The sequence below is a fragment of the Bombus fervidus genome, chromosome 1 (genome assembly GCF_041682495.2).
Source record: "Bombus fervidus isolate BK054 chromosome 1, iyBomFerv1, whole genome shotgun sequence".
NCBI classification, from domain to species: Eukaryota; Metazoa; Arthropoda; class Insecta; order Hymenoptera; family Apidae; genus Bombus; species Bombus fervidus.
In genome coordinates, this window is record NC_091517.1 from 15,055,666 (window position 1) to 15,067,663 (window position 11,998).

At 33.9% G+C, this 11,998-nt stretch overlaps 1 protein-coding gene and 1 long non-coding RNA gene across 4 annotated transcripts in view; one reads left to right on the forward strand and one right to left on the reverse strand.

The window, feature by feature from the left end:
- LOC139987329 (uncharacterized) overlaps window positions 1-11,249 on the reverse strand; it is a 266,252-nt gene extending 255,003 nt beyond the window's left edge. For 2 of the 3 annotated variants that reach the window (XM_072003471.1, XM_072003461.1), the window contains exons 1-3: window positions 11,123-11,248; window positions 10,813-11,039; window positions 9,512-10,130 (exon numbers count right to left, since the gene is read on the reverse strand). The gene's annotated coding sequence lies outside the window, so the exon portion shown is untranslated. Of the gene's footprint in view, window positions 1-9,511; window positions 10,131-10,812; window positions 11,040-11,122 lie in introns of all 3 variants that reach the window. The other variant, XM_072003481.1, reaches the window with a different exon arrangement.
- LOC139987315 (uncharacterized) lies at window positions 2,131-4,606 on the forward strand. Its single transcript, XR_011799829.1, has 3 exons — window positions 2,131-2,768; window positions 2,982-3,737; window positions 4,163-4,606. It is a non-coding gene; the product is annotated as an uncharacterized lncRNA (long non-coding RNA).
- Window positions 11,250-11,998: the final 749 nt, after the last annotated feature.

An 11,998-nucleotide genomic window follows, 5' to 3' on the forward strand; every position in this document is an offset into this window, starting at 1 on the left:
CGTTGAAATATTTTTCCCTCTTACTTTTCTCTCCAGATATCTCCAGATATCTATATTTTAGAAAAATCGCGAATAAAACGGGATCAAAATATATCGAATAGATATTAAAGCCAAAATCTATTTAAAAGCTATCTATATTTTAATGATATCAATTAAAATATAACATCCATTTCAACATTGGAGTAAAACATTTACATTGGAGTAAAAATTGCACTTCTGCCGCCTATTCTTTTATTTACCTTTCAAACTAACAAGCTTCTCGAACAGTTGTAAAAATTCTTTAAAAAATTACATACGCATACATGAAACAAATTTCAACTTTAAGGAAAGAAACTACGTCAATGAGTTTCGAGAAACAATTCCAGCTCTTAGTCCATAAACACGCAGGAACCATTGCAATTCAAAGTCTATCCAAAATACCAAAATAAAATCCAAAATCAAAAATATGAAAATAAATATGAAATACACGCGCATACGTGAAAATGAGTACTGAGAAAGTTTCACGCCCTCATGAAGAACAACCAGCAGAAAGCAAAACGGTATCGAACCGACGATATACACACGGGGAGAGATCTCGATGATAAAAATAGACTCTGAAACGGGCGTGAGGACCCTTTCGTCGGGTCTAAGTGCGTAAGTGGCGTGTGGAGTGGTTGACCAGTTGGTCGGAAGTGCACACTCGCTGGATGGGACGTCAGCACGAATCGTGACGAAAGGATGCAACGCCGATTGGATGAGAGAGACAGAGAGAGAAACTTTTGCAAGCGAGCGAGAGCGAGATAGTCGACCGATATTACATAGAGGCCATGGAGGGCCAGAGGGAGGGGAGGTTTTCCTTTTTAAAAGAAACGGGACACGCCGTGATATAATCGCGTAATCGTTGCGTCGAGAGAAGTCAAAGGCACGAAGCGTGCACACGATCGTTTCGGCTCCGGTTCGACTCGTGATTCCGGCTCTTCTTCCTTTCTTCTTCGCTCCATACGTCCCAACGAGGGAAGAACGAAAGGAAGACAAAGATAGAAAAAGAATGTCTGTAAAGCACAGCCGTCGTATTGCTCCTTGCGAGTCGTGCCTCAACTTTCACTTTGATCTGTTACGCCTCGACAATATCCCGCTTCGTCTCCTCCCCACCATTCTGTCCGTGTATCCCCACATCGCGTCGTCGTCGCGTCGTGTCGATCCTGTTCTGATTCCTACGTTGCGAGGATACAAGGTAACGAGACGTATAAACGCTGCACAACTGTACGGTCACCGATAGACGATAGGCCGATAGGGGGCTAACTGTCACTACTCCGCGATATGACGTCATGGACGTCGTGCAATCGATAGCAAGACGAAAGGGATGCAGGATGCAGGTGTGCAGCGAGATGCACATTCAGACGAGATATATCGTCGGTCGTAAATAGACCGGAGATATTCGCGTATTTATGGGAAACTTAAAGACGCAAAAATATACAGAATGCAGATAATATGTGAAAGTACATAGTATATCCAGATAGATTATTGATCATAATACTTGGCAGTAGATGTTTCAAAATGATAGATAGGACATTGTGATCAGAGTAGCGCTGCATTAACCGGGCTAAGACTAGGATTTTACTTCTTTACCTGACCATTACTAGTCTCACAGCTTCTTGACATTACGGAATGGTTCATAGCGTTAAGTATATAAAATAAACAAATACGTCAGCAATTGTTATCTCATTCGACGAAGAAAGAGATACTTGGAGCATCGATAATTGGCCTAATAAGGTCTTATTCCATTTACGGGATCAATTAAAGAAACACAACTATATTGCAGATTTGGCAAGAATCTTAACCAGGTTACTTGACGATTAACGAGAAACTGGGATAAATCATGAAAAATGGATGGTTTTGTATGCCATGGTGGAATCATACGAAAGAGGAACCTTCTTACAAACTGACAATGATACACCGGTACTCGGAACTGATTCCACCGAAGCGAGAACAATGCCCCTCTTGTTTGCTGGCGGTTAAATAGACGCCGTTTCAGAATTTTTGGCACGGCTCCCTCTACCTTCTTCTCAATGGCAAACAGTGAGTTTTCTGCTATTTTCATTTCTTCCTTTCTTTTTTTTTTTTTCTTTTAACAACTAATCCAAAGAGATTATTGGTTAGTAATTAAAACAAATTGCAATATTCGTATATTGTAATTTTATTTATGTATTGATATGTATGATATTACGGTGTTAGGTATACTACGAAGTAGTTGACTTCTATTAAATATGGGCTGATACAAACTTGAGATTGATAATTAAAATAAATTGCAATATTTATTTATTTAATGCAATATTTCAATATTACATTATAAAATAATTCGTATTTATTTATGTGCGTTTCTCTTTTGCACTGTTAAGTAGATTTAACGAATATTCTTACGTTATTAAAGACAAGAATAAGAAAAAAATATTAAAAATTCAAAAAAGGAGACAGCGCATTATATTCTTTTTAAGATACTTTTCTATCGATTTCCATTTGCAAGATTTCCAGCTGTTTCGCAGTTTATTAGGAGGTTGAGCATGCGTGGCGAGGCAGTCAATTTCACGATGAAGAAACAGAAACGCGTAAGGAATGAAAGAAAAAATTATCGCTGTGAACCAGCCTCGGCTCGGAGTTAAAAATATGGCCAATTAAAGACCCACACAAAGCTGAATGCAAGGGCCAACGTATTCTGGCTTGACAAATCCGAGATGAAACAGGCTCGTCGACTTTCCCCATTTGTTTCCTCTTGAATGCGAAATATCTCTGTAATTGCATTCAGCATTCTTTCCTTACAATTCCTCTTCTTTTTTACTTTCTTCAAAAATTTACCAGATCATTGTTTGTACGCATGAATTTAAGATATCTTCATTTATATCCATATTATGATTTATATTATTAAGTCTATTAATTGGTGTAATAATTTATCGGATAATGAAATAGCGATATCAGTTAGTAATCTTTCAGAATTTTTTCAGCAGTTTTGGAAATATGAAATATTAACAAAATTTGAAATGAACAAAATGAAGCCAAGAACGTTATAAAAATGGATGATGAGTTATAAAAAAGAAAACTAAGTAAAGACTACATGAAAAAGTGCTATAAAAGCAATATTAAAGTAATAAAAATAATTATTACAGGAAAAATAAATATTTGTTAACATAATAACCTACTACAGCGTCTACACACATGGAAAACCAAAAGGAAGCTTGCGGTTTCGTTTTTTCTCAAAGCATGTTAATTTGAATATCGCTAGGGTTTTCGTTTTTATACGGAATAAATTATTCAAAAAAACGAATTTTTCTACCTGGATGTCCAGCGACCGATTCTTTTTTTCATTGGAGCACCACTTTTCGTTCGTGTTCCAGGCCTCCGCGTACACAGACATGGAGGCATGTGGGACGATCAAGATTTAAGGCCGGTTCCGAAGATTTAAGATCTAGTCGCGTTGCGTTACGAACATTATTTATTTTTGCAAAATGTTGCAGGACTTGACACGAACCACCGTGAAAAAAAAAAGAAAAGAATACACGCAACGGTTGAAAGTTGAAAAACAAGTCCATGGAAGAAGATAAACTTCTACTTGAAAAAAGAATATGTCTCGTGAATCGTCTTACTTCGATATGTCTTTGAATTGAATTTCGATTAAAAAACATTGCCGCAAAGTAAGAAGTTGTTCGATTAAAACTGGTAGAATGTCATATTAGGAATAACACGGGCTCAAAAGCAAAAAGAATGTAAGTTACAAAATCTTGGATCTGAGAAAAATGTAGATAAAATAAAATTTTTATGATTTAACCATTTTCGTGACAAAATCTTCACTATTAAAACTATCGACCTCCGACCGATACTTAAATATATTACAGACCTGTCTTAATCAAATTCAAATTAAATTTTGTAAAAGAAAGTGAATTTTGTAAAAAAGTCGCTACAAAGATTTTAATGTTACTAATAATTTAATAGAAAAGATCTGTATACTTTGAAACATTAAAACACATTATGTGCAATCACAAAGACTTGAAAATTTATCACAAAATCCCCTAAATAAAACAAGTTATCTGATTTATCGTTTCCTGTATTTATCTCCTTTGGATCAAAATTTAAAAAATTGGAATTACACGATCGAAGAATAAATAATGTACAAAATATTACAATGTTCCAGGTAAAATATACCTTCCAGCATTTCCTTATCTGAATAACCACGATCGAACAAGGAAAATGTAATCACGATGGAGAGTCATTAGACGATGAGAAATTTTCGAAAGTTTCAATGGAATCGTGCTCAAGCAGGAGACTTATCAAAGGGGGAGACCTATGGCGGCTGTTAGATTCCTGGTCCTGCGAGTTTGAGGGTCAATCGATAACGAATCTAAATATTGGCTTCGCCTTTTACTTTTATCAACGTGCACAATCCTTAAGTGCTCGGTCGATCGTAGTTCTCCTTATATATTATATATACAGAAAATATCGTAAAACCAAGATGATGACGAAAAATGAGGTCATCGTTACAAGCAGTCACCCTCCTACGAGTCCTATGATGCAACAGAACTGGACATTTTAAAAATTTGCAACGGCGAATAAGTATCTGATGAACTTTTTTAACTTATTTACCTTTTTGAAATCGATTACTCTCATCGTCAAAGATATATCGAAGTACAAGCGGTTTAACGTACTCGATTTATTGTAGATTATCAATAAAATCTGCATTATGATCATTATGTACCGCTTAAAAGAATTTAGCAGATCGTATCTGAGAAAAGAGAAAAGAGTTTATACTCTGCAGAGGATGATTCATCCAGCTCGATCCAACGATTTTAAGTTATTCTTAAATTATTCTTTATATTAAAAAATTAGCGAAACAACATCTTTATTAATTTATGGAAAGTTTGGAGCAAAATTTTTTTACACATAACGAGCTTCTTCGCACATTATTCCGAGATATAAGAATGTTATAGTTAATAATATAATTTATATATGATTTACAAATTTTCTAAATTAAAGCATTCGACCATTGTCGACGAAATAGCCAAATGAACGAAGATTGTTTCAGAAGAGGACAAAAGATACTAAATTGAACGCTGCAATATTACAAGATTCGATTTTTCGCTCAACTTCTTCCTTACTTATTCATCTTCACTCGATTGTAATTAATAACACCAATTATTCGTTTCCATCTCTATGTCGAACGATGTAGAAATTTACCGAGCCATCGAACGCGACAGGGAAGATTAACGAGACCTGAAAATGCGTTCGATATACACGTTTCCAACAGAGATCGATTGTCATACTGCGACACTAGTGTTGGAGAGTTGGCACAAACTCGGGGATTGCCTTTAACAGTCGGCCCTGAGATCAAACTCCAGATCAACCAAGATCTTCCGGCGATCCTCCTCGTTTCATCAATTTAGCCTCTTAAAAAATATTGGCACATGGTATATAGTTTTTCTCAATTTGTGCATGACTTCAAGAATTATAATGAAGATTAATGCGAGTAAACAACTCTGAGTGTATGAAATCGTTTTGTGAATAGTTAACTTTAATAGTAGTTCGCAAAAGTACTTGAACATTTAGTATAGAAAACTTTCATGTATATAAACATTTTGAAATCTCATTAGCTCTGTAACGAGTTTCATGATTACATTGCCCAACGAACGACTTATATCTGCACTTCTTCACTCAAAAGATGGACAAAAAGCTTTTTATAATATATTCCTATATTTTTATTTTATACTCGTATATATAGCTTTAGGTACAAAATTGATTCATTATAGCTGATCTATATATTGAAAGGAAAAAACTGAATAACACGCTCTCCCTAATACGAACTAAATAGCGAAGGGCTTAATTCAGATCAATATTCGAGGAAGAGTCTTTTGAATATAGGTGTACAGAAATTATCCAGGTTCTTTCAATCTGTTCGTAGCTTTTTTCTATAGGGATATTTATTATTTTATTATGTCCTATAATATAATTATTTGTAGGAAAAAATATATTCAAATAAGAACCACGAAAATATAAACATTAAAATAAATAGTTGACACAGCTTTTCATCTACATCGTTTGTTTCTCTTTTCGAGCAATTTAAAGGTGAATTTATCGCCTGTACATAAGCACACTTGTTTGAACACGCAGTAAAACCAGAAATCGGTATAACGTTCAAGCAATCACGATAACGTCGCGCTAAAATAAAACCGAAAATGATTCGAAAAGTACTCGAACCATCCGTAAACGTGTATTCTGTTCGATGTTTACGATCGTAGGTACGCATGTATTACAAAGAGCTCTCATAAATAAAATATTATATTTTTTAATAAATATGAAATAAAAATGGAATAAAAATCGCCTTCGCTAATGGCTCAATTTCAATAATCGTTGAACCCTCTCTCTCTCTCTCTCTCTCTTTCTCTCTAGGAGCTCTCGTTTCACGAAACGGATCTATGTCACAATAAATTGTGTTTACGTATTACGAAGTCATCGATAAAACGTCGAACCTTGATGGGAGAAAAAAGAACGAGAAATAACGAGATTAAAACATTTCATTGGATACTTTAACTGGAGTAGATAAATAAAATCTTGCAAAGAATAGGTCGGTATTAAAGTGATATGTTCCTCGTTAAGAATAAATAATTATTTTCTTTAAATTACTTTAAAATTGAAATCTTGTTCAATATAATGGAAATTTTCTATTAAATATATTGTCATACAAAATTCATAATATCCACTGTTTCTCTAATATTTTGTTTTTAAAATGTTTATTACATATGTATTTAAATTTTTAAACAAGATTTTAGTCTTTTTATATAGTAAGGAGAATTGTAATTAATTACAAATAGTAAGGAGGATTTTATTTAATTACAAAGAATAAAACCTTTTAATTTTTTCAAATAATGACTTGCAAAAAAGGTCCCATTTAAAAGGTATGCAATTATCCCATTATGAACGCTGTTTTCGAACAGATAAAAACTTAAAATGCTGTTTATCGCTTTTTTTGATTCTTTGCTACGCTTCGACTTTCGAATTTCTGCCGCGACTTGAAAAAAAAGAAAAAACAAACAAACCGCGATAAAACTCGTTTCTCACGTCCAACGTATACAATTGTGTCTGCGTCGGTACACACCACTCGTTCTGTACGAGCACGCTTATTGAAACGTTTTCTGTTCACTTGATTACGCTACGAAATTAGCAAGATGCCGGTACGGAACGTAATCGAATATAGTCATTTTAAATTCCCTACTAACGAGAATTGCTTCCTGAAAACTTGCCACAACCATCATTTTCTCCCGCGATAAAACGCAAAATAAATGAAAACATAAAGCAACTGTGCATTCGATAATCGTAGAAATCCCTCACCAATTTCAATAATAATTTTTGTAATTTAAAACTTTTCTAAAATAAATCTTAACTATTTTTATTACCATAATAGATACCTATTATTTTGATTCTTAGTTGATGTTATCGATATAAAATTTATTTATCCTTTGTTATTCGGGTCCTTTTGCACGAGTATATTAATATCCAGTCAATAGGAATACGACAATATTACGCTTTGGTAGTTGAAATTACAACAATATGTAATATTATTCAAACTTCAAATTATACCTCCGCTTTATATCCCTCGACACAAGAGATAGTATACTTTTTCTCTTTATAATTTTTGTCGAGTACAAAGAGAAATATGACTAAGCGAATGAAGAAACAGTAGCAGATACTCGTTGTATTTATAACGCACCACGAATACCATACCAAGTACTTTACGATTACATGGTATAATTACGTACAATTTCGTACTCTACGTTGCTGAAAGCACTACCAGTGTTATGCACACAAGCAAGCGTACCAATTGTACGTTCGCCTCTCAAATATACATATGTACGTACGACAATATTCATACACGCATAAGAACAACAAAAACAGAATCCTTATTATTAAGTACGCACCTTAGTTTCAAACATCGTTTAGCATTTTAGCTTCTACTTCGTCCCACGAAGTGTGATTATGGGTATAATTTTTCTCTTTTACCTTTTTCGTTAGTAAATTATATAGAATTACGGTTTATTTAGCGTCCCTTTGGAGGCCTGCTTTTAATTATTAGATTAAGGCACATGAAATGTTCTCTAAGTTTTAGTTAGGCAGACCAACGTTGCCATATTAAAAATGAAATTTATTATAAATTACGTATTTCGAGTGTTAAAAAGATTTTATGAAATAGATAGAAATATCGAAACTTTATTATTGGATCTCATGAATAATCAGAATATTTATGTGACTTTTTATACCAGATCGAATTTTGGAAAAGTGCAATGTAAGTTACTAGAAACATAAATTTATCAATCGAGGAATGCATAAATTATTTGAAAAGATATTCTAACCTTATTTCGATAATTTTTATATTCTACGGTTGATAATAGTTCTTATAGATTTTAAATAATAAAGCTAGCTGAGGCTAGAATCAATATGGACATTATTTTGATTATATGATGTTTCAATTTCAAACTATGTGCGGTTATTTGGAAAAACATTTCATATATCCCAATCTAACATTTACTCGAACCGCCTTTGATTTTATTTCTATAAAATTTATTTTTATCTGTGTTTATCATAATCAACGAGCGATAAACAGAACAGAAAATGAAACAAAGAAAGTATTATACGATATCCTTTTTCTTAACAGTATGTTACTTCCGTTGGTTTTTGACGTGTGTCGCATTCTTGCGACAAATTCACGAAACCGGAAACACATGTGGCGGTTTCGCGGCGAAATGTTTTTCAACCACAGAATCGAAAACCTAACCTACCTCGCGTTCATCTATCTTCCTCTTCATTACATCATTTCACCGTATCTCGAAGCTACATACATTTTACATTGTATACACGTGTGAAAACCTTGCCCAATGTTTGTTCTCTTTCTTTCGAACAAGTTCGTTAGTAGCATCTTAACTAAATTAGGTTGTCTAACGAAATATCCTTCCGCGGAACGACAAGAAAGAATCGCGGGGCAAGGACCATAGTGCCTCTCTTATGCCAATTATGAATATGCCATTTCGACAGATTATAGAAATTCACAATCGAATGTACAATTCTTTAATGCTTAAAATCACAAGATGGGACATTATATTTGTTATATTGCATTTATTGACTTATATTAGAATTATCAAAGTAATCAAAGTGATAAATTTTTTATAGTAATTGCATAGATTTACAACGATGCACTTTCGATAAAAGCTTTTCCTTTCCTTTACACTATTTTCTCATATACCTTTCATTTTCTCTTATTATACGAGTCATCGATAGTTTCGATATTAATTTATATACTTCAATACAAAAGAAAGAGATATTTAATCCATTTCTTTATTGAAAGAATGAAAATCTGCATATTCACATCGATATAAGAAAGACGATATATGATTCTTCGAAGACAAGAATCCACGTTCGCGACACTTTAGAAACGGTACAAGGAACAGAGCATACGCGACAATTTTTCTAAGATAAAAGACATTTGTGTGTTACTTACCATGCAGAAGAACTTCACGTCGGCGTTACGCCCGCGCACGAAAACAATCTAAAGACGTACTCCAAAAAATCCGTGAGCGTGTGTCGTGGTCCTGGTTTGGTCAGGAAAGATTCCTCTGGATTGTAGCCTTGCCGTTTCCCTCGGTCTTTGTTACCTTCGCAGGTACGGATGGATAGCCGGCGAATAGAAAAACCTCACACGCGTAGTCCCGCAGTGGAGAATAAAAAAAGAACGATACGCGATGAATCGAAGTCAAGTGCAATACACACACGAACAACCGCACGGCGCGCGGGTTCAGCGGCCGACTGAAAGGATGCAGTCGCGTTTGGTCCGCCATGGTCCGCTCACGGACCCCTGTGGCCCCTCGTGGTCCGGCCATCCCCCCACCAGATCGCGACAACAGAGACAAAGCAGCTGCGCGCGCACCTACACATTTTTTGACCCTCCACCATTCTCCCTTCCCTCTTTTCCCCACTCTACGACCCTTAGGCTCGATTCACTGCCGTATCGTCCCTTAAGTCTTCTCATTCGTACACACATGCATATTCCCTAGTGATAGGATCGATTCACCAGGAATTTCTAATTCTCCACTCATTCGATAAATGAATCTTTGAGAAATCTGAAATATGAACAGAATGTATTGTAATTATATTAATGGTACACACTTGTTCGTAAATTATATTTCATCGTAACGTTTTTAATCACATTAAATACAATTCTCGAGCGTTTATAATAATTAATGTGTAGCGATTAAATGTGGATATTTGTGATTAAAATAAGTGAAGATGTTTGTAAGAAAAATTGGAATTAGATTAGTAATAAATAAAATGCGGGTTTTTTTATATTTATAGGAAATTTGTAGCTGTAGAAATGTATATAGATTCTATTTTTGAAATTATATATTTATAAAAATGCGAATTTGCATAAATATCCGTAGTCTAGTAATAAAACTATAGAAATATATGTAAATATATACATATTTAAACCATTTAGAAATACGTAAACGCCTGTTTTCGTTTACACTGAATTGTATAACCTTTGAAATCTGAAGGAGGATAACAAACATACGTACATATATAGAAGTACGCTGGTCAACTCCATAAATTGAAAAGTTCAGGGAAGTGATAATGTTACAAGTACTATTTTTTAAATTTACCTTAAAGTTTACTATTATTTATGTCGTCCTCATGAATACTTGTGTAATGAAATTAAGAAATAAATAAAAAGTGCAGTTGACCAGTTTGTCTTCTGAAAAACTTATTTACTGCTGTTGAAATAATTAAAAAATAATAAGACAATACCTTCTGAAATAACTCATCCAAATATGAAGGCTTCCTAAAGTGTTATCGCCGGTATTCATAATTGATCTTAAGTCGTTTGTTAGAGTATCGAAAACGGATCAAGAGGGTATTGCTCCCATCGCTAATAAGGCGTCGCACACATCACTACCCAGGAGTCCTTAGTCGACACTCTCACCCGCGCTACCGCTCACCCCCTCTTTCTTCCACTTGCAGACTCGTCATAGGCCCTGTTTACACCCCGCGAGAAGGAGAGACTGTTACCGGTCTGGTAGCTTATATCGATGTAGGAAAAAGTGTGTATTATACCGACCGATCCTATTGCACTGGTTGCATCGAGGTAACCGCCTTGCAATTCGACGGACCAGTGTTAGACTACCATTGGTGTCGAAGAACATGAATACGATGACGACCTTCTAATGCCTCCTGATAACACGCTACTTGCGTAATAGAAAATGTACAACATTTAGTTTCTACACTATAAAGATATAGTGCAAGTTGCTAGATCTGATCACGAAATTAAAGACAATTAGGATTATTCTTGTATTTGTTTCATTTGCTTGATTTTTCGATCGATGCAATAACAAAATAATGTTTCATTAATTCTCACTTTTATTTCAAATAATTTTAGGAATAAGAATAATTTTACTGAACATTTTTTAACATTTTTACGAAAAATTATTACCAACATATATGTATAGCATCTAATTATTACAAATAATTTCTACTAAATAATTATTATTATACCTCTTTTCCTAATAGTGATGCACCGGATATCGTACTTGGTTACGAAGTGTTTGATGCGAGCAACAAGGGGCTTATAAATAAGAGCTTTGATACATGTTAATCATCGTCATAGATTATGTGAACAATACTATATTCTTGTAAAAATAATTTTTGCAATTAAATAAATAAATATGAGATTAAAACGTAATACGTAATTTGTAAGTTAAATTTGTATGAATTCATAAAGTATATACATACATATACATACATATATATGTATAATTGCTCTAATTTTTCTACAGTTGTATTTGAAAGATTATTGACTTTATTCACAATTAAATTACACTGTATTTTAAATATTTATTTTAAAAGTAGACAAAAGTTTTTTAATTATTACCTATTATGATCTTCATCAGTTTTGTTAATGTATAGTATGTATATAAATATATATATATCTTGTAAC